The sequence below is a fragment of the Mesocricetus auratus genome, unplaced genomic scaffold, assembly GCF_017639785.1.
Source record: "Mesocricetus auratus isolate SY011 unplaced genomic scaffold, BCM_Maur_2.0 Super-Scaffold_100020, whole genome shotgun sequence".
Lineage (NCBI taxonomy): Eukaryota > Metazoa > Chordata > Mammalia > Rodentia > Cricetidae > Mesocricetus > Mesocricetus auratus.
Window position 1 is genome coordinate 10,588,451 of NW_024429201.1, and position 24,379 is coordinate 10,612,829.

Sequence of the window (24,379 nt, forward strand, 5' to 3'; positions counted from 1 at the left end):
TTGTTGCATAAACCTGTCAGCCTCCCACACATACCCTCTTCTGTAGACATTTACGGTCCAGCTTTTAGGTTAGCTACTTGGAGATGCTAGTACCCACCTGGATGGTACAATATTTACTAGCACTCCATATGCTTAGTGAAAATTAGTCTTGAAGCCTTTGGGGGCATTTCTTTAATTATTAGCCCCTGGAGTTGGGCACAGGCCGTCTCTGTCCTGCCCTGGCCAAAGGGAGCTAGCATTAAAAGGCCACTGCTCTCGAGTCACACATCACTTTGAACTCCCTAATTAACTGGACTTCAGAAAATATCCTATTTGTGTTTTTGGAGACCTCAGAATGATCCAGAGGGTAGCATGTTCCCCAAGCATGACTAGTAGATGGAAGATATCATTGAACATACAGCTTTAAGGTCCATTTAACTGTTATAAATTGTAAAAGTCAATATATTGATTGTTTCTTTTAAGTAATACTTTCCTGATAATCATCCTGAAGTGTAACTGTCAGGGACTACAGCAAACTGGGCTCGACAATGATGTCAATTCAGAGGGCAGGTGGAGAGAGAGAGAGAGAGAGAGAGAGAGAGAGAGAGAGAGAGAGAGAGAGAGAGAGAGAGAGGCAGAGAGACAGACAGAGAGACAGAGAGAAACAGAGAGAGACCATTCTAAAACAGGTTGGACTTAAAAGAAGGCATATAAACCCCAAAGACTTGAGTATAGAAAGCCATGCTCCCTCTAAGATGTACAAATGCACAAAGCCATCATTTGGTGCAGTTGTCACTGTAGGTTCTGCCTTCGTCCCTTCCTCCATGTTACTCTCAGCATGATTTATTATATGTCAATACTGACCTGACATTTTTATAAATGAAGGCATCCCTGCCCCCAGATTCTAATTTCTATGGTAGGGCGACTGCAATGCCTTGGTCGTGACCAACCGAAGGAGAGTCCTGTGATTCAGCCCTTTGCAGGAGCGTCTGACTCATCTGGTGACCCAGGCTAGAAATGGCAGCATTCAGCATTAGCCCTTTTCATCTCAGTCGGAAGTGCTGTGAGGGGGCATCTTATTCCTGGTACACCCACAATAAGAACACACCAAGCAAAGAAAAGCAAACAAGCAAAAGAGAAAATCCCATTAGGCTGACCATATGGGGAGCCTCAGAGCAAAGGTTAAGATTTCTCTAGATGAGAAACACCAGAAAAACAAGTGAGTAGAAACTGTTATTTATACTGTCTTTCTACAAGTTGCATGACTTCCAGGAAGTTAATTCAATATATAGATCTACCCTCTCAACAAATTTTAATTACAAACGTGAACTGAGAAGTAATTAATATTGCTTTTGCAGTAAAGATTCTGTTTGAAAGGAAAATGAAGTATGTTCAAATTGTAAATATTGCTTATCAGTTAAAATCATCTTATACCCAACTTTTAAAGAATTTTCCTCTTATCTAGTTCTTTTAGTGTGCTCTTTGTGTAGCTCAAAGCAGTATCAAGAATTTGCTAAAATTCCAATTGGAGAGTCTGACCTTTCCCTGTGAGGTCACAAACACTGGGAGCTTGTGCCTTGTGAGCTTGCTCCTTGATCATCTTCCCAGGTGATTCTGATGCCAAAGCCTGAGTGACACAAAGATGTCTCAGATCTACTATGATCTAATTATATTCAGATTTCTCTTTCGTATCTGCGATAGCTCAGTTCTCTGCCGCTTGCAAACAGCAGTTTTACTTAATGACCACATGTGAGTGACAAAAAAGTTTTAATGGATTAAGTAAATTTCACAGTTCACATATTTAATAACTGAAAATATATTTAGAGTATAATACAGTAATTTATTGCACAAAATACCAAACCTAGAAAAAAGAGGTTTCTCAATAAGATATCAAGAAAACGTGTATGACTAGTGTCTTAGTCAGGGTTACCATTGCTGTGATGAAACAGCATGACCAAAAGCAGCTTGGGGAGGAAAGGGTTTGTTTAGTTTACACTTCCACATCACAGTTCATCATCAAAGGAACTCAGGACTGAAAGAGATTCAAGCAGGGCAGGAACCTGGAGGCAGGAGTTGATTCAGAGGTCTTGGAGGGGTGCTGCATATTGGCTTGATCCTCATGGCTTGCTAAACCTGATTTCTTATAGAACCTAGGAACATCAGCCCAATGATGGCCCTACTCATAATGGGCTGGGCCCTTGAACATCAATCACTAATTAAGAAAAAATGCCGCTGGGCAGTGGTGGCACACGCCTTTAATGCCTTTAATCCCAGCACTCGGGAGGCAGAAGCAGGCGGAGCTCTGTGAGTTTGAGGCCAGGCTGGACCGACAGCCTCCAAAACAATACAGAGAAACCCTGTCTCGTAAAACCAAAAAAGAAAAAAAAAAGAAAAAGAAAAAAGAAAGAAAGAAAGAAAGAAAATGCCTTACAGGCTTCCCTAGACCAGGCTGGCCTCAAACTCACAGAGATCCACCTGCCTCTGCCTCCCGAGTGCTGGGATTAAAGGCATGTGCCACCAATGCCTGGCATACAGCTGGATCTTAATGAGGTATTTTCTCAATTGAGGCTCTCTTCTTTGGTAACTCTAGTTTGTGTCAAGTTGACATAAAACCAGTCAGTACAACAACTAAAAATAAGGACTGAAGAGAAAACAGATTCTCTGCGAAATGCTTACTCCTCCAGCATTAACTTAAACTCCAAGGGCAATGATTCAAAAACACCAGTGTTGCTTCTTAGTCATACTTATCAATTGTTTCAATGCCATGGTAATAGGAAGAAAGTATTCTAACCTTTTATTGGAAAAATGTCTAGATTTTTACTGAACCTTATCTTCAACCCTTTTAGGGGTGATGATGTGGGAGACTTGAGGTCCTATGCCTTCACATCAAAACATGCCCCTGGATCTAGTAAGAGAGAACCATTGCAGCGTTTGGTTCTGATACATAGAGTCATTTTGACCTTGAAACCCACAAAAGTTTGATAATTCATTTCACAGTCCTTAGACCTTCCATAATCCTCCTTCAGAGCTCCAATTTCAAAAGCAGGAGGCAAAATGTATCTCAAATTCAACAAATAATCATTGTGCCTCTGCTCTCTACCAGGTACTTTAAAATCATTCTCTGGCTTTCAATGGATAGCACAGTAAGTTACACCTTTTATCCCCTCTTTAGTGAACATCATTACTTTTGCCTGCCTGATGCTTGTGTTTATTTGTTCTTGCAATAGCATGCCTACTTATTCTATGGGGGGGGCTTTCCTCTTCATTTCATCCTGAACTTAATGATAGTGATTTTTTCTCTCCCTTTTGTTCACATGGGTTGACAGATGACTCAAGACAGCCCCACATCTATCAGTAGGGTTATTACACACTGAAGTGAAAGGGACAAAAAGCTCTTTCTTTCCCTTTGAGATGCTTGAGAGAATACTGAATGTCAATAGGAGTGTTGACACTTGCTAGCTGTAGTGTTTTCTTGCCTCATAAACCCATCTGTAGTCGATGCAGATGGGAACAACACAGAGAGCAAAGTGGATGTAGGCACGACTGAACCCTCAGGTCACACATGCACATGCACAGCGGTGTGTGCACACTCAGGTCACAGCAACATCAGGGCTCATGGTTCTTCCTCTGAGTTTAGAATCTAACTTTCTTTCAGAAATCATTCTTGTTTGGGGCAACAGGATCCTGCCATTGGAACTAACAGACCTATAATCAATAAACCAGATCCTGAATAATCAAGATGTTTTTAGGAATTAAATAAATTCATAATTCTCCTACTTAGTAATTGGAAAGAGAGAGTATCTATGCCTCCACAAACCCCGTGTATTTCTCTGGAAAGCACAAGTGTGCATCATCATTAAGGGGAAGCCTAAAAGAAAGGGGTCTGAAGGAGATGGCCAAATGAAAGGCACCAACAATCTTTCTCTGACCTTACATCTCTATGCAATAATCTGTCTCCTGTAACGAGTTTAAAACCCCACTGTTGTCTTTTTGAAGACACGGAAATTCCAAGGGAGGATTTGGACAATTCATTTTAGTTAATTTACATTTTCTGCTCAACTACAGAGAAAAACAGTGTTGAGTTTTATTTACTAAAAGGAATAACTTTAAATGAAACAATTACTTCAACCCTGAATAAATTAAAGAAGGAAGGAATGAAATCACTAGGAGCTATGGATGGGTTGTTACTAGAATCACTGGAAGAGTGCTTGCCTGGTACTTGTGCCCCTCTGGCTGACTCTTCAACACCACTAAAGGAAAAAGAAACTACTAATAAAGGAAACCCAACAGAAAATAAAAATACGTTTATAAATTTGATATATTTTTCATATATGCATCAGAATATACAAAGGAGGTAGTTGAATTATACTTCATAAAATAAGGTTTCATATTTACCACTAATGTTCTTCAAAGGAACAAAAATAAAAACTATAACAAGATGCTAACACACACTCATCAGGTTAACTAAAATCGAAAACATTAATATCACAAATCAGAACAAATGCTGAAGCACTACTGTTCTCATTATGACTGGTGGGAATAAGAGTTCACACTACCACTTTGCAACCCTTTGCCAGCACTTATTGAAGCTGAAGAATGAGCCAACAATCACAATTCTAGCTATAACAACTAAAAGCAAAATGACTAAAATGTTTGTCTCAAAAGTCACAGCAATTTATAGTAACAGAAAAAATGAAAATAGATCAAATACACATTAAAAACAGAATAATAATCCATTCAATGGAATATTCTAACTGTAGTTATATATATGTAATTATATATGCATATACAGATATATAACTATGTGTGTATGAAATCTGTGTTTGCATATGGGTGCATATATGCAATAGAACCTAGTAACATACAGTTCAACCTCAGAATCCAGACACAATGCACAATTTCATTTCCATGAAATGGAATAATAGGCAAAATCAAGCCATAGTAGTAGACATTAGAGTCGTGGTTACCTCCAAATGGAGGGAACTGGACTAGGAAGAGACAATAAAGGAAAGCTATGTCTAAACTTCATTTTATATCTTGGTCTAGATGGTGTTTATGCAAATGCACACAGGTAAAATTTCACAGAGTTATACCCTTAAGATTCATGTTCATTACCATGTCTTATCATTTTAAAGGTCATCTTTCAAAACTTAAACCCAGAAAACTAAAGGCAATGGAACTGAGCTCCATTTCAGTGGAGCGTCTGAGGAATATCACCATAGTCTGGATTTCTGCCTAGGTAAGTGGTACAACAGAGAGTCTACAAAACACTTCAGTATTTAAGGGTTGTCTGGGGACAACAAGAGATAAAGTAATAAGCAGAAGATTTAACACACTATTAAATTGCTTTTCTTGATCAATAAAATCACAACTGCTGATTTACAGGCTCCTTTAAAATGAAGGGAAAATAAAACCTATTTCACTCAGTCTTACACATCCTCTCTAAAACCTACAGAGAGTGGTGAACTCTGTCTTGAGGGTGCAGCGTTATTATATTAGTATTTAATTGTATAAATACATCCACCTCTTCCCAAAGCATACTCAAATAATTATATTTTCTCTTATTTTCAAATTACCTTAGAAAACCCCACAAATGACAGTGCATTAATAAAATAGCATACACAGCAGGCTTATTGTTCCTAGCTAATCATTAAAGTACAATAAACATGACAAAAAGCATGTCTAGGCAAATATACACAGTCACAAATACCATCCAATATCTCTCCAAGGCTCTGGCATGCTGACCTTATCAACCCAATTATACAGTTCCCCATTTCCAAAGCAAAGTTAAAGCAGTAAACATATCATTATGAAAGATAGGCAAAGGTTAGCTTCCCAGAGAATTGGTCATTCAAAAAAGAATGATGGTTTTTGAGAAGTGACAATTGCTTCTGGAATGATATGTTCTGTGCTCTTTCACTGATGTAATCTTATGGCTATAGTTGGACACAAAATGTTAGCATGGCAAGGAACCTTGGGAGACATCTAGTTCATCTTCCTCATTTGCAGCAGGAGAAAACTCTGTGTCCACGAGCTTTAATTACTTATTCTTAGTACAATATTTGGGATATGCCTATGTGTCTTTATGGTGGAATTTAGCATCAGTCTGTGAGCTTTAATACCTAAAGGAACTTCCCAGAGGACCTTTTAGTTTATAAATTAGAAGGAACTTGCCATTCCTAGTTCGTCCCCACTGAAGTGTTAGCATGGTTCTGACTTTTCAACTGTAGACCAGTTGCCCTAAATCCCTCAGAAATAACTGAGGTCTAAACTAAAGCAGAGGCTGGAAATGGTGAAATGGGCCTTTAAATAAATGTGAGTAGGAATCTCAGTGCAAGTTGGAAACAAAAGCAACCTCACAAAGCAGGTAGCATGTACTTTTACTCCTATGCAGAAGCCAGTAGGGAAGAGAAAGGCTTGAAAGCATAATTGAGGGAAGAGAAAGAATATGATCAATGTGCATTTGCATATAGGGAAGTATGACAATCAACCTCCTTATTTTTCATGATATATGCTGATTTTAAAAGAAAAAAACAGAGAAGCAAATATTTATCTAAGTAATGGAAGCGGCCAACTCCTATGTTTGCTGGCTAAGATCATATTGTAGCTGTCTTCAATCTCTTTTCCTTCCTGCACTCATTAATTTTTCTAGTCTCATTCTTCAGGTTGGTTAGGATAGTCTTCCTACAATAGAAAATTTTATCCTCCAATATACTCCTCAATGCCTGTTTTATTGGATTCTCTAGAAGCAGACACTAAGATGAAGACATTTGTGAAGGTGAGTATAACAAATAGCTCCTTTTAAAAATCAGGGAGCAGAAAGTAAGAGAGAAAAGTTTTCCAGGGCAAGTTTCGGAGTCAAGGTGTGCCCACAGTAAGTGATACCTGCCTACTACTGAGGGAACCCTGGAGATACTGTAAGTTATTTCTATTCCAAGTATGGTTTGTAGAACGCTGTGGTCTCTGTGCTCTGTTCTTGATGAACTAAATGCTTACAGCAGTGTCACAGTGCAGTGTTTATTTCAGCTGACATTTCTTACAGAGAATCAATTCTCTTGGAAGGTGGGGAGTGAAGACTCACATTCAGGCACAAGCGTCCCTTGCCCTTGATGTTAAGGAAAAGTTTGCACATGGGTTTCTTTGAAAACCACTAGTACAGCTGCCACTGCAGAATTATCCTGACCAGGGGAGAGCAAGCTGGATGATTCACATCCCATTATCCAGGGTCATTACTTAAGAAATGTGCACGCGATGGGAGCTAGGGAGATGGCTTGGCAGTTAAGAGTCCTGGCAGCTCTTCCATAGAACTGGGTTCAATTCCAGAAGCCCACATGGTGGCTCAGCCTTCTGTTAACTCCAGTCCCAAGAGAACGGATGCCCTCTTCTGGTCTCTGCAAACATTGCATGCACATGGTGCACAGACATACATGAATACAAAACACCCACACACATATTTTTCTTAATGAGGGGATAATGGGGGGTTGGGGGAGGGCACGGGAGGAGGGGAGGGATAGGGAGAGGGACTTGGAACTGACTTGTGAAGCAACCTTGTTTCTAATCTAAATTTAAACTTAAAAACAAAGAAGAAGAAGAAGAAGAAGAAGAAGAAGAAGAAGAAGAAGAAGAAGAAGAAGAAGAAGAAGAAGAAGAAGAAGAAGAAGAAGAAGAAGAAGAAGAAGAAGAAGAAGAAGAAGAAGAAAAATGAATTGTAGGGGCTGTGATGCGAAAGATTCCAAGTCTCCAAGCTTGTCAAAACGGGGTGCTTCCAGCAAGCACTGTCAAAGAGATATGAGTGCACTGCCCCTGAAGGAAGTGGGGGCAGGAAGTCAAGTAAGGACCAGAAACAAACAAACAAACAAAACAGAGATCTCAGAGAAAGCACTCCTCACTGGTTTAGTCCCCATAGTTTACCACAACCTACTTTCTTATATAACCCAGAACCACCTGCCCGGGTAGCACTGCCCTCAGTGGGTTAAGACCTCACTATCAATAATTAATTAAGAAAATGCCCCCTCAGGCTAATTAGATGGAGTCACTCCCTCAACTGCAAGTCCTTCTACCCATGGGAGTCTAGTTTGTGTCAACTCAACAAGACCGGAGCAAGGCTTCACAACAGCCAAATAATTTGATGATGAAATCCTAGATTCCTAGCGTGCTCAATCAGAACATGGATTATAAGCACAACAAAGGAAAATAAACCCCTGCAAAGAGTAAATGTATCCACAAGAGATGTGCTAATAGGATAATGAGCATATTCTAGTTGACTTATTGGCTGTATTCCACATATTTAATATGAAAGATATTCATTTTCATAAACTGTGAACTCACTTGTACTAAAAGAATAAAAAATAAAACACTTCATTTTTGTTATTGTATCTACTACTTATCTCATGTTTTCCTAGTTATGCAATGTCAATTTCATCAACTCAACTTTTGCAGATAATCCCTTCATTCTTCTGTTATCCGTGGACTTTCTAAGAGAACCTTAGATTCCCCTTCCTTCCCTCCTCTCCCTACGTAGTAAACTAAGAGAACTAATGGTTGTCTCAACTATAACCCTAAGAACACCAACCAAGGAAATATTGAAGTTCACTCCTCAGCCCTCATTTGTCCAAGCTAATACCCACCACTGATGAACAAGGGAGAAAAAGTGGGGTTCCTCCTATGTCTTTTGAAGGAAAGAATTACATAAGCATTAAATAAAAGCAATAGATTTTTGTTATGTTTTGGCGGGTTCTTTATGGGGGGTTGTTTTTTGCAGTTCTTCCATGGAAAGTCAGGGTTTCCCTCTGATCTATCTGCTTCTGGCATATCACATGGACTTAAGAAGACATAATTGGTGATCCTAGCCAAGCAAGGCATCCAAAAACTAATGGCGTGGTATGAGCATGGCCTGTGGATCAGATCATCAAGAGCTGGGCTGAATGCTTTTTCTGGCTGACTGACAGTCACTTGGTGGTACCAGGCTGGTGATTGGACAGATCTGGAAGTCCAAGATAGTTTTTTTTGTCATATACATATGGTGGAGATGGATGAAGACAGGCTTTTTCTGGGTCTCTACTTCTTCTCCTTGCAGTTTCAAAGGCTACCTGAGAGAATATCCTAAGAGATCTCAGTGAGAACTGTAAGACTTGCCAGGCAGTTATGTAAGTTACAGTTGCTCACTCTGGTCCCCAAACAAGCCTCTAGGACTGCCTACTTTTGAGAAGGATTTCTGGTCACACTTAGTATAAGTGGGAGAAGGAAGGAACAAGTTATACCTAAACTCTTCTAAAGACCCAAGAAATTCAATGAAGCTTAACTTTCTGAGAAATGGAGATTAAATAAATTAATGGATATTTTTATCATTTATAACAGGGCTTTGAGATATCCATATTCTTACTTTTCCTCTCTCTCTCCTCCCCCTCTCTCTCTCTCACACACACTTTCATCCCCATGATCTACTGAAGCTGAGATCTCTAAGAAAAGCTAACAATGGGACTGGAGAGAAGGCTTAGTGGGTAGGAGTGTATGTTCTACAAGCCAAAAGACATGAGTTCAAATCTCCAGGACCTATGTAAAGTGAAATATACCTGTAATCCCAGAAATAGAAGGCAGAGTCAGGTGGGTTCTAGGAACTCACTGAACAGCCAATCCTGTCTCAGGGTAGTAAGGCAAAATAGAAGACACCCCAGTGTCTTCCAAAGGCCTCCACATGCATGTGGGAACACACACACACACACACACACACACACACACACACACACACAAAGAAAAGAACGACAAAACTACAGGTAAAATGATTGCTATACAAGAAAATAACTTCTATAATTATTTCAAATGTTTTTCTGTCAGTTTTATAAATGGAGCTTGTGGCTTTTATGTAAGTCATTTCTGTGAGCTCATTTGCTCGTTCCCTCGCTGAAAGACAGTGTGCTGATGAAATCAGGGGTGCTAGCAAAACTGAACTGCTAAGCCAGCAATGCTGAGAGGCCAGGCCCTCACTGGGGAACTCTAACGAGAGCTTGTTCATTTTGGGCTCCAATACCTACTAAAAGCTGCTTTCTGTGTAATTACTGTACATATAACATTCTGCTGACTACTGCCCAGTGCCAATGTTACATTAAACATAATGGCAATCCTATCACTTCTGTTTTACAGATGGAAAGTCTGAGGCACAGAGGGATTTAATCAACTTGCCTGTCACATGGTAACAAGGTCAGTAGTTAACTAAGCTTCAGCAACCTAGCCAGGGAGTTCTTGCTCTCTGCCACTGAGATGTTAGCTCATCGGTGTTTGGGTTTATTTTGTCTTATAGGTTTGTTTTGTTTTGTAACCTAACTCACACAGTACCTCAGATAAGCCTAGAATTTACTATGTAGACCAGACTGCTCTCTAATTTGTAGAAATCGTTTTGCCTCAGTCTACTGCCTGCTGAAGTGTAGATGTGAACCACAGTTATTGGCTTAATTTTTGCTTTGAAATTACAATCAAATAAAATACTACAGTTGGTTGCTGGCAAAACATTGACTAAGAGCTTATGATACTGAGTCTTGATTGTGGTCATACACGTGAGTAAGATTCTGCTGAACACTGCAATTTGCCAAGCATCCCTTGTAGCACAAAAACAGGGAATTTTAAACAACCAGTACATGGTTGTGGAGATTGTTTATAGCTGGAAAAAAACTCGGTAATTCTAGAAAATCTAATTAAACACATAAAGGCAAAATAGCTTAAGCCCCACCCATTTTGCTTATCATTAAAACACAAACCTCAAAAACCTTTCGTGATGATATCAAAACCACTGGGTGTTTCTTGAAAAGCATTAACGTATGAGTGAGCTGTTGTTTGCTTTTATGTTGTAATGATAAAAAAAATGGTGTCTTTAAATTGTGCTTAACGTTGCTTTCTTTACATACCTGTCATATCTGGTGACAGCAAAAGCAAACTTTCCAGGCCCTAGTTTAGACTATAAAAACAAAATGTCAGCCTGAGACAGACTGGAGCTGAGACACTGCAGCAACAATAAAGCAAGCCCGAAAGTCACAGCTGCTCAAGGGAATAAAACAGGATGCCCCGGAAAACCCAGCAGAAAGATCTGGCCAAGGAAACCTACTACAAAATATTATGAGCATTAACATAGTCGGTCACAAGTCCACTGTAAGTCTAACACTGCTACTTTACAAGCAGTATGAATATGGCTGAATTTCCTTTCCCTTAAAACCTCCTTCCACAATAATCTAAAAGAACCCACATACACAGGTAAAAATACACAGATACCAGAAGCTAAGGAAGGCAGGAAGCAGAAGGAAGAAGGCTGATGGCTATGTAAGACATGAATGTGGTTCTAGTGCTACTGTTTCAATTTCTGTTTTGACCTCACCCAGATTTCTGTCACTAAAGCCTTCTGGCACTTCTCAGTCCCAAGACTCCCTTCTTTACTTGGGCATCTTTATTATGTTACACAAATATGCATGCGTGTGTGCACACCACACACAGACACTCACACACAGACACACACACAGACACACACATACACACAAACACACATGGATATCTAGGTTTGAAACAGTAAGCTAATTTAATTTCATCTTTTCCGCTTGGGACCAAAATCTTAAAATGGTGATCTGTGTTATAATGGCTTCAGTCTTTGAACTCACTGCTCATTGATGGAGGGGAAGAAAATACACAAGAGAGAGTCACATGCACACACGGTCACTGTCTATTAGCACAGCAGTGCCACTTATCACTTGAATCTTCAGTATCCCAGGTCAATCGCAAAGACAAATATACCTGTGTGATCATAACTGAAAATTTCAAATGTAATACATTTAAGCTAATATGCTGTTTATATAAATGAATAATTTTCTTCTGCATTAGAAGGCTGTCAGTCACTAAAGAGACAATGTGAATAAACATGCTTAATATATGGGTAGTATTTGACAAATGTTGGTTCTTTCTCCCCTTCAGTTTAATGTAAAACATGAAACTATTGTGGTGTGGAAAAAAGGGAGAAGAAAAAATATTTCACATAAAACCTAGACTGTCAGCTCTATAAGATCTGGAATTTGTTTTGCTATTGATGGGCTCTTAGCACTTAGAGCACTCCTTTCCAGAATAGCACTTGGTGACTGTGCTAAACACATGTGTAAATGATAGCAGGGTTTCTTATTCAGGAGGCGTATGTCTTCTGTAAAAATCCATGAGACTGTGCCAACCTTATTCCTTAACTTATATTACAGACTTTTTGATGGTTGGCACACATTGTTACCTGTATTCTTGCTCTTTAGGAAACAAGAGCATAAGGAAAGTCATTTTAAAATTCAATATTATAAGCTGGAGCTGTTTTTGAATTACATACTTAACAGTGAGGCAATTATTGAAAAAGTGCCCTCCGAGTTAATCCCACCAGCAACTCCCAGACTCTTCTATCCACACTTAGTTATTTCTCGTCTGCCAGGGTTTGACCTTATAACTACTATACTTCTTTTCTTTTCACAGCTACACTGCTTTGAAGTACCATTTTCACTATCTTGCTCTCTGCACCCTTTGGTTCTCTTCTCCACGGCTTACCTCATTCTCCAAAGATTTGGAGAAGCTCGACTCCTGTCAATAATGGTATTTGTCATCGCTTACCTTAATTGACTCTTTCCTAGCATTTAGCTCTGATGTTAAGTCCCTCATCCTTTAAAACAATGGTTCTCAATCTGGGGATCAAATGATCCTTTCACAGGGGTCACCTAAGATCACTGGGAAACAGATGTTTACATTGTTTCATAACAATAGAAAAATTGTTACAAAGTAGCAACAAAATGATTTTTGTGGTTGGGTGTCACCACAACATGAGGAACTTGACCAAAGAGTCACAGCATTAGGAAGGCTGACAACAACTGTTTTAACCTTTTCTTTGATGTATGTAATACCATATTGTTTTAAAGTTTTTTTTTCTTTTATTTTTGTTCCTTTTTACTTTTTAAACAGTTCAAGTGGTCAAAGGTTCAGTTACTGGAGGTTTGTTAAGATTCCGTCTTCTTAGTCTATCATCTCTCCTATATGTTCTCCTTGGCGCTCCTCGGTTTAGACAGCTGAGACAGACAAACAGATAAACACACCATGCACATGCTCCCCCCGCCCACATATACCCTTTCCATGTAGTCTGGAAAATGAGACCTATGAGATATCTTTTTCTCCTTCTTTTCATCCTACTAAAGCAACTATTGTCTAATACTCCAACGACTATGAGTTTATCTCCATGCCTACTCTACTACTGTTACAGCATCTAGATATTTGTGATAACCTCTTAATTGCCCTTTCCATATTCCTTCTTAGAATCCTACATTGATTTTTCCACATAGAGACCAGCTTTATCTTTATAAACTGACAGTGCCATCATTTGTTATATGGCCAGTTTAATCTCAGCACTTCAGTCCATGGAATGTCTGGTCACACCTCCCCCTCATGCCAGCAAGGCTCCAAGGGCTCTGCCTCTCCTTATCCATCACTCTTCCCAGGCTTTCTAGTTTGTAGTCACGTTGTCTAGTTTGTAGTCACTTTCAATTCCTTAATGGCCCTATAGTCCTCAGTGCCACATTCTCACCCATCTCACAGTCACTTAGAATGCATCTTTTACTTGCCAACTGTTTTAATACTCTACTCTCATTTGAATTCTTCTTATTCCAGAAGTATTTCATGATCTTCTCTCCCCTTGTGGCAACCTATACTTTCTTTACCTATAATGAATGTTATAATTTAAATACACATTTTTATTTGTCCTTATGTCTCCCTTCAAAAGAACAAAAACTAAACAACAAAACTCCTACATGATCCTGTCTGCTTTTCTCACCATGATAAGTTAATCGTATCTAATACATAAAAAAAATAAACCTAATAGAGTCCATCTAACCAGAACCCAACAGTGCATGGCTAACTGAAGAAGATTTAAGTATTTCTCATGAGGAATATTGGGATAGTTCATGTTATCAGGATTAATCAAGGATGTTAACATAGGAAACTGTTTCTCTGGTGACCCCAATGAACAATGTGTTCCAGTATTCACACACTGTGAATCTGGTATTCTCTGAGACTTGAACTAGCCAACAGAATGCTGTCCGTCCTTTTAGTAATTAACACAGTCATATATCAGACTCACTCATTCCTGAAAGAAAGGTGTCACTATCTCTCTTCATGACCTAATCACCACTGATAAGACTCACTACTCCCAAAATGTTACTATAGGTACAAAGTTTCAAGCTGAGTATGCATCTAAGTTTTTTTAATGTCAAGATTGCCTTTTAATGTATATAATCTGTCAAATAGTTACACAGTTGGGAATTTGAGACACAACAATAGTACTATATGTACACTCACATATTTCACTCATACATAACAAACATGCTGACACTCAGGTACATGTCATAACAGAACTCTGGTTCTCTTTTAATACAAATGCATATCCAATATAGTGTTTTAAAACTGATGGCTTGCTTTTTGCCTTTGTAAATAAAGACTGAAAAATCAATTCATCTTTCTCCCAAGCTAAGATATTTGCTTTTCTTATAAAATACTATTCTATCAGATACAATGTTTTCTCCTGAGAATAGACTATTAAACTTGCTTGATTATAAAGTTCTCAGACATTTATAAAATTGTTATGTTACAGCTGATGATGGAGAGAAAAATATTTAGCTCTTCAGATGACATTTTCACATTTCAGACAAGTTATGAAAATATATGTGACATAATCCTTAATTGATAAATAATCTTCTGAGTTTTAGCAGATGCCATCATTTGTTAAAGACAATGGAGTGAGATTCATGCTAGCACACTGATATCCCTGAACAAAAGTCAAAACAGCTAAAATGCTCACATCCCTGATACTAGCCCACTTAATATCATCAAAAGCAAATTCCTGTACAATCCATTTCTTTGAACAATTACTTGGGGGAATCAGCCTGCAGACCACTAGTTTTAAAGTGGTTGATCAAGTGGCAAGAATCAACACTTGATTTTGAGTCAAGTAGCCATAAACACAGCAGTTATTCAGCAACATTTTATTAGAGAAATCAGGACTTTCACCTAACATTTTGAGCAAAAATGGTCTTACATAATTTTTCATTTTAATAGCACTTTAGCCTCCCCTTGAAGTAACTATTTCTGCTGAAGGAGAATTTTCCCACACATTAATTATTTGGGTAGTGCTGACCACATAACACCCAAGATCTTCAAATGGTATATTAAAATAGAACAATGGCCATTATGGGAATCTGCAATGAACTACAATTTAAACTTATGCTTATTGTTGATTTCATTTTTAATTGGCAATAAATTGTGAAAGGCTCAAATCTATCAAAATATAATGAATTAAAAAATAAATGACTAAAATGCAAAAAATAGAAATTCTCAATTTTCTTGAGCCTTTTACTAAAGACAAATTTAGTTTCTAATTATTTTTAAATAGTGGAAGTCTCAAAAAGCCAATATTTGATTCCAACTAGGTAAGCAGGTAGGCTGATTACAGATATTCACCTCTGGGTCAGCTACTCCAAATCCAGTCCCCCAGTGGTATCCCCAACTCTGCAGCAGCTCATATGCTGAGGCCTCCCTTGACTACCACCCCCATCTCCAGTGATCACTCAGATCTTCCCCTCCTTAGTTTTCCCTTTAACTTACTGCTTTACCCCAGCTCCCGTGCACACTCCCTGGGTACCCACTACTATACTTGTAGACCAGAAGCTTCCTCATGCAGCAGATGGGACAAATACAGAGACCCACAGCCAGAGACTGAGAGACCTTGGAACACTCAGCCCTGAATGGGAGGTCTCCATCTGATCCTTCTACACAGGGCTCAGTGAACCCAAGAAAGCAAGGTCCTCTAAATCAATATGAGCATGTGTGCGCACGCGCGCGCACGCACACACCTACCTTCCACTGGATCAATAAAATGGCTGAGTGAGTCAATACACTTTCCACCAAGCCTGACAAACTGAGTTTAGTCCCCAGATCCCACATGGTGAAAATACAGAACTGATTTCCTCTGACCTTCCCATGTTTCCCATGTCTACTGTGGTACACCTTCCCCCTGCTCTACACAAGACAGTAAACGAATTCAATTAATCAATCACTTAGTAAATATAACAAACACTTTCGAGAAGAGTGACTCAGATTTTGGTGCTTCATGTACACAGTGACTCTGCAGGGTATGCAGATTTAACTGGTTTGAGTTAAATCAGGTCTAATCAACTGTCACATAAAATTTAGGGACACTAAGACATGATGATATATTGTGGGAAGTACTTAACTATAGTAACTGATATTGAGCAGCACCATGGTTATCATAGCTGTCTCTGTTCTCGTAAAACAATAATCCCATCCCGGCAAAGGTATGAGCAAGGCTATTGTAAGCCTTTAGTAGTCAAGGAATAATCCTATCTTTTTGTAACCTTAATTCCTCTAAGTCTCTGGTCAATTCTTCCTGGACTACTGAGAGGATAAGCAATCATTCTTTTAGCACTGATATTTTGAGTGTTTGTAATGACACAAAATTCTGCATATCTATTCTTTTGTCTCTTGATTTCAAAAATCAAAACTTGGGAAGCAAAATCAAAGGTGCATGAAGAAATGGAAGAAGGAATGCATGAGGGAGAATTACATGGTGGAAAGGGGAATGGAACACAAAGGGGGAGAGAAGAATGACACAGGGAAAAAACAGAGAATCATACTTCTTTACTCGCTAAATTACATATAATACATATCTAATTTTAATCGAATTTATATTGGTTGGGCTAATAATGCACCCAAACAACAGACTACCTAACAAATGTCCCAGTGTCAGGCATGGGAAACCTCCTTTTGAGTGGTTGGTGGGTGGGGGGTCCAAAACACCCTAAAATAATAGGTTATTGCTATTGCCCTGGACTGTCTTCTAGAAAGAAAGGCAAGATATTATTGCTGAAGATAGTTTGCTCCCGACACATGACTTGGAAGAATCAATCTGGAACTGAAGTGAAGGCTTCACATGAGAGTTAGCTCTCATAGTTCTGGAAGGAACCATGCAACAGAGAAAGTCAACCAATATTTCTATCCATTTGTAGCATCAACAAACCACAGCAGTGACCAGCACGGCAAGATATTCCTACAGGTGCAATAATGGCACTTATATCCTAGAGGTAACCAATAGCCATTTAATTAGACTTAAGGCCTACTCAATAGGAAGGAATTCATGCCTGGACTATAAATTTAGCCAAATACCTGGAAGTGGTGAGGCCATGGAACCTAGCTGAGAACATATTACTATAACCTCTCACTGCATTTTTAAAATTAATCTTTATATGAATGCCTAAGTGTAGCTCATATTCCTCATCCAAATGGGTTCTCTTTGTAATAGATGGAGACCAAAACAAACAAAAAACCCACTTCAACTTGTCAAAACACAGAGATCAACCAACTGTGCAATACCCAACCCTAATTAATACAATGACACCACAACCACAACCACTACACTTGAAGCTCAGCGAATATCAGAGAGGAGGGACAGACAGATCGTAAGAACCAGAAGATCAAGACAGCTACAGTGAGATAATATCTTCAGAAAATAAAGACACACAAAGTGTTTCAGGAGTAGATCATGGAGGATTTTGGGGTGAATATGAGTACTGTATAAACTTCTCTAAGCATTAATAAAATTATAATTTAAAAATCAAAGCTGCAATCATTGGGCATCCCAGAGAAAGGTGTCCAGCACTGCCTCTTTCCATCGCCATTTCCAATGAGAAAGGTGGCCAGTCCAGCAGGTTGTTTCACATACAACCCAGAAGCAAACTTATTTCAAGTATTTTCATAGACAGCAATGTGGCTCCAGCTGTTCACAGCACAAAAGGAGTCCTTACACCCAGACTTTGCCACACAAAAGACAAGAGGAAGCTGCTGCATGGTTCTCACATACTTTCAAGTTTTCCCTCAGAGTGTCAGGTGCTTTCATGTCTGGGAGAGGGAGATCAAAGAAAACTATTCGAAAGATTTCTGAGACTGAAAAGAAACATGAAGAGTTAACGAAAAAATTAGAAACCCAAGAAGTGAACTCACATAAGTGCAGCCGTGGCCATCTCACTGGCAGAACTTCCTGGAAACCTGCTCAGCAAATGTGTATGGATAAATCAGCACATTTCCACCAGCACATAGACAACACCATTTCAGTCACTCACTGAAAGCTCTGGACCCATATACAAACCTCAAAAGGAAACTTTCTGAGAGTGAAGCTAGCAGGAACATACAAACTTTGATATAATGTAACCATTAATAGGCAGACTTAAACATGAGCCACAGAATGAGGTTGCAGGGTTGTAGACACTACACACGCACACACACACCCACCCACCCCCACACACACACACTCACACACCAGCAGTTATCCACACCTGTCATTCATTCCAGAACACATTCTTTATCTGCTATTATAGCATATGCATTTTGTGAAGCAGTTGAAGATCAATTTCTATTAATCCTTAAAACTTGAACAATGCATTCTTTTGATGCAATTCCCATGGGCCATTGGGCGAGATAATTCTTGTTTTGTTTTTAACAGATAAGATCTCGCACTGTAGCTCATGTTGGCCTTCAACTCACTATGTAGCTCAGGCTGACTTGAATGTGACAACACATCTCCTGCCTCAGCCTCCTAAGAACTGAGATTACTACACCTGTGCTTTTTAATATGGAATTCATAAGGCAGGATTCTACAGACAGTGTGACTTCAAACTTCATAAGAAACATTTATAGGATGTCAATTTTTCCTTTCTCAAGTTAAAGACATTGCAAAATAGCTGCCCACTACCATCTCATTCCCTTTATATTGTTAACAAATGAAAAAATTTAACAAAATAGAAACAAAAAGATCAAGCTATATAAATAAAAGGTAACTTCCCAAGAAACAAACATTGCAGTAATCTAGTCCACTGTCACTTACAAAACACTCGTTGAGTATTTCTGTTATGCCAGGTGCAATGTTTCCCAGCATGAACCCATTTTACTCATAAAAACACTATGTCATAGATGCATTATTATAATTGAGACACAGGCTCACATAGCTCTGAGAATGTGGTTGGTCCCAGACTATCCTCCTTAGCTCTATGATCTTACCCACTTCTTATTGGACTGCCATAAAAATAGTACCTGTGCACCCATGCATTGTTTTTAAGAAACATTTTTTGAGATGAAATTCACACAAGAGTTCAAGTACAGGGAACTCAAGGATTTCTGATATACTTATAGTCAGACACACAACCATCACTACAACCAATTTTATAAGATTTCTGCCCTACAGTCATTACCAATCACTCTTGCTTGACACATTTCAGAGCTCCAGTCACATTCTAATCTCAATTCTTTCCTACAACTGAAATTATACAACATGTTAGTTTCTTCTCTCTTTTTATAATGATTTCCTTTATTTTTGAGATAATATAATTACATCATTTCTCCCTTATCATTCCTCCCTCAAGCCCCCTCCCATTTGCCCCTTTCATACTCTTTTTAAAATTCATGGCTTCTTTGTTCATCATTACATATATAAGTGTGTATATATATGTGTGTGTGTATACATATATTCCTAAATACATAAGTACAACCTGCTCAGTCTGTATGTTTGTTTTCAGGAATGATCATTTGTGATTTTTATGTTGTTTTGTTTTTTTCTTCCTTTTTTCATGTAAATTAGAAGCAAACTTGCTTCACATGTCAATCCCAGCTCTGCACTGGCTAGATCTGTATTGTGATCTTCAGGCAAACTTTATTTGTTAAAGCACAAACAAAGTATCACTACATACATAGGTTTCAATATGGTAAAGCTAAAACTATAAATTATATTTCCTTGCAGCTTGTGCTTCAATGTCTTAGGAAATCCTTCCCTACTCAGTGATTATAAAATTCTCCCAATATATTATTTTCCTTTAAAAATATAAATTATCCCTAGATAAGAAAAAACATGAATTCTACATTTTGCCTTTCCACCTACAATATACTTGGGTTGTGTTTTAAGATTTATTTTTATTGTCTTTTCTTAAACTATGTGTCTTAAGTCATGATATATGCACATGGGTGCATGTTACCACGGAGGGTAAAGGTGTCAGATCCCACTGGCTCTGGAGACACTGGCCATTGTGAGATATCCCACATGGGTGCAGGAGTCTAACTCCAGTCCTCTGGGAAAGCAGTGTGCTCTCTTAACTGCTGAGTCCTTTCTCTGAGCCCCCTCACACATCCATATTTTAATGTGTACATGCCATGAGAAAGGACTCCTGCTGTTTTTATTCACTCAGTGTGAATATTTTTGTAACATTTGTACCCTTCTATGTAAACGTCCCCCTGGATTTGTCACATGTCTTCAGACATGCACAGTTTTGGATTTGTTATATACCATTTTACTATGGATGCTCCAATATTTGAATATATTAGTTCCTATACTCTTACCATAACTCTCATTATGAGGTCTTCTTCAAAACTGAAATCATTATCACTGGTCTTTAGATCTTTACTCATTCTTCAGAATTAGCTTGCCAAATTTCTCAAAAATAATTCTATAATCTTATGTTGCCAGTTAGTACTAAATTGAAACACTAAAAGAAAATTTTCCCAGAACAGTCAAAACCAAGCAGCAGAAAATCATTTCATCAATATACGTAAATGCAAGAAGGACTGGAATGTGTATGCTATCCACTGTACTTTAAGTGTGATGTGCCTTTCCATTCATTTAAGTTTCTGCATGTCTTACCTAAAATGTCCTCAAATTCATCTGAAAGGAGCTTTCACACTTAGATTAGTTCATTTATTTCTACATTTCTATCATTTTTGCATATATTATTCCTATTTTTCTTATACTGTTTTAGTTTCATCTTGTGCTATGTGTACCTGTTGGGGAATGAGGCATGCGCATATATGCCCCTACATGTAGAGGCCAGAGATGAGTATGGAACCGCTTCCTGAATCATTTTCCATCTCATTCGGGGACAGAGGGCAGAGTCCCTTGCTGAACCTAGAACTCACTGACTCAGCTGGAGTGTCTGATCAAAAAGCTTCAGAGTTCCTCCTGCTCCAGAGCAGTAGGCCCAGCCTTTTCCGTAGAAGTTAGTAGAATTGTAGGCCTACACAGCAGTAGGCCCTGGATTTTGGCAACTGAACCCAGGTTCCTATGTTTGCATAGTTAGCACTCACCAGCCCCTATAGCATCTCCTTTTAAACTTAGGTTTCTAATTGTTTCTGGAATGTACAAATGACTCTTATTTATGTCTACCACGCTCCTTAAACTTTTTGCATTATTTCTAATAGTTTTCCCATACATTCTCTTGTTTTTAATCAATGAAAATGTAATGTCTCCTTTTTCCTTCTACCACTATTTCCTCCTTTCCATTCAGTACTACTGCTAGCCACCAGTTAAATATGAATAGTGCTAAATATCATCACTCTCTTGCTCCAGATTAAAAGTTTCATTTCCCACACATTATCACTGTTGACTTTTTTCTTGCTCAAATCTACTCTAAGTCACCCTATTTTGCAGTCTTTTTAGAAACTGGATTTAAGTTTTAGTTTCTATTTTATTAATATATACATTCTGCTTTGAATATTTACTGTTTATTTTTGCCTGTGTGCTTACTAAATTCTTGAATTGGATGCTGAGCCTCTGAATATTCATCTCTTTATCTTTTCATTCCAAATACATACATATATGACTGCAGTTTTCTATTCATTTTGCTACTTCCTCTAAGTTTTTCATGAGATAAAATTAACATTCATTTAAAATATTTTCTAATTTTCACCCATCCTTGTTTGACTTGTGCATTGTTCACATCTGTGTTAATTAGCTGAGATATCTGTGGCCTCTTGAAATTGTTCAAAAATATATTCACATATATTATGATCAGATAGTGCCTCCTAGCCTGCTTATTAAAGACTTGCTAAATAGCCTCCCTCCCCCTCACGTTTCTTCCTCCTTTATATTTCCAGGCAGCTTCTCTTCTGTAGCTTGTCCTTTGTTTCTTCAAATGACATTGCATTGAGCATTCACTCTTGCTTTGCTCCTGACGAATCTATAACTTCAGCTGCTGTTCTTTTCATTTTGAGAATTCTAGCTCATGTTAGGCACATTTTATTTTTCCCCCTGTTTATAAGACATTCATTATGTTGCATTTCAATGTTCTATAACATTTGAAGATGTTAGATTGTGACCTTACTCTACTATGCTAGTGTTTTTACATGTTTTATAATTAGAGGTGGCAAGTTAGTCTTTCGAAGGTATGTTATCAGCAGACACCTTGTAATTCTCTGCCATAATGCTTGAAGCAATTGTTCTAAGTACCGTAGGAGTGTTAGAAACCTGAGCCAACAGGGTTCATTTTTCAAATTGTTATCTTTTTCTTCTACATATGAATCATGAATTAAAATCCTAAAGTCCACAGGAAATGCAAATCTACAACAATGTTCTTTTGGAATATATAACTTTGTAAGACATGACTTCTTTGTCTCCTAGTATGGAAAGATAATTCCTTAGTCCCTTTCAATCAAAGGCCTCAATTATGTACTAAATGTTCTAATGTTCTAATTCATACTCTCTGTTTTGCATTTCTTATTTATACTTTACTTTTGAAACCAAGTTCTTGACAGGTGGTACAAATACCACCTTTCAAGAGAACCTTAGGCTCAGCTCAAATGGCTTCATTTTCTATTCCATACTTATTTCTGACTCATGGTGATGTCTTTATTTCCTTTCACAATCAGATGTACATAGAACAGTTTGTCTTTTCTGTCTAATGCCTCAAAATATAATGTGGATGATATTTTAGATCATTAATCACATTTTTAGAATTGGTCTAAAAATGTTTTCCCTAATAAAAGTCAACTTTATCACAATTGGCAAGCTTAATCACTATAATTCATCAATTGAAAAACCCTCTCAATTCAGAGTTATATTATCATAGTGTTATATTGGGACTGAGAGATGGCTCAGTAATTAAGAGTACTTGCTAATATTCCAGAAGACATCAGTATGGAGATTCCTCAGAAAAATGGGAATAAACCTACCATGAGACCCAGCAACTCCACTCTTAGGCATATATCCAAAAGATGCCCATTCTTACAACAAAGATGTCTGTTCCACTATGTTCATAGCAGCATTATTTGTAATAGCCAGAACTTGGAAGCAACCTAGATGTCCCTCAACTGAAGAGTAGATAGAGAAAATGTGGTACATTTACACAATGGAGTACTATTCAGCAGAAAAAAAAACAATGGAATCCTGAGATTTGCAGGCAAATGGATGACACTAGAAGAAACCATCCTGGGTGAGGTAACCCAGTCACAAAAAGAGAAACATGGCATGTACTCTCTCATATATGGATTTTAGACATAGATCTGGGGAGTGCCAGCCTACAATCCCATGGCCAGAGAGTCTGAGAAACAGATACTTCATTCAGTGGCTGATGGAAGAAGAGGCAGACTCCCACGGTTAAGTACTGAGCTGAACTCCAGAAATCCAGTAACAGAGAGGGAGGACTGATGACCAAAGGGATTAAGACTGGGCTGGTTTAACCCGCAGAAACAGCTGACCTGACAAAGGTTAACTCTTGAATCCCAGGCATCAGCCTGGGAATCCAGCATGGGACTGATCAAGACCCCCTGAATGTGGGTGTCATTGAGGAGGCCTAGGTAATCTATTGAGCCTTGGGCAGTAGATCAGTACTCATCCCGAGTATAGACATGGACTTTGGACTCCCATCCAACAATGTGAGATGCACTCTCACCCTGAACTCTTGGGGGAGGGTCTAGGCCCTGGCCTGGATGAAATGACAGACTATGGACACCCCCATGGAGGGCCTCACCCTCCCTGTGGAAATGAAGGGATAACGGGGGGTTTGGAGGGAGGGCACGGGAGGAGGGGAGGGAAAGGGAGAGGGACCTGGAACTGACTTGTGAAGCATCCTTGTTTCTAGTCTAAATTTAAACTGAAAAATAAAAAAGATTAAGATTAAAAGGTTAAGATTTATCTTAATCTCAGTTTTTAAAAGGTACATTTTAAAAAGCAAAGTCCATAAATACCCCAGACTTTAAGTTAGAGACTACATTTCACTTGGCTTCAAATAAATCCTTCATAATTTTCTAAATTCTCTCAGAAGTCCTTTTATTTTTGAGTCTCCTCTAAATCACACATGCAAAGATTACTTACTATTTAAGTTCCCTCTGTTTACTATCAACAAACCCCACTAGTTTTCATCTTCTTTTACATTCATTTAATGCAACTTCTCTAAATGCGTGCTATGTTTTAAGTACCATAGAAGTGATTAAAAAAAAAGAAAAGAAATGCCTGGATTTATGTAAAGAAGGTATAAAAGTGACAAAGCAATTATTAAGTTTAGTTTAGATTCAACCATATGAAGTG

The 24,379-nt window shown here is 38.4% G+C and overlaps 1 protein-coding gene and 1 long non-coding RNA gene across 4 annotated transcripts in view; one reads left to right on the forward strand and one right to left on the reverse strand.

Moving 5' to 3' along the window:
* Pde4d (phosphodiesterase 4D) overlaps nucleotides 1–24,379 on the reverse strand; it is a 1,369,715-nt gene that overhangs the window by 1,079,410 nt on the left and 265,926 nt on the right. The window lies entirely within an intron of this gene.
* LOC121133099 lies at nucleotides 1,489–12,643 on the forward strand. The gene is made up of 6 exons (XR_005869829.1): nucleotides 1,489–1,728; nucleotides 3,083–3,122; nucleotides 5,115–5,218; nucleotides 6,726–6,757; nucleotides 10,120–10,176; nucleotides 12,460–12,643. It is a non-coding gene; the product is annotated as an uncharacterized LOC121133099 (long non-coding RNA).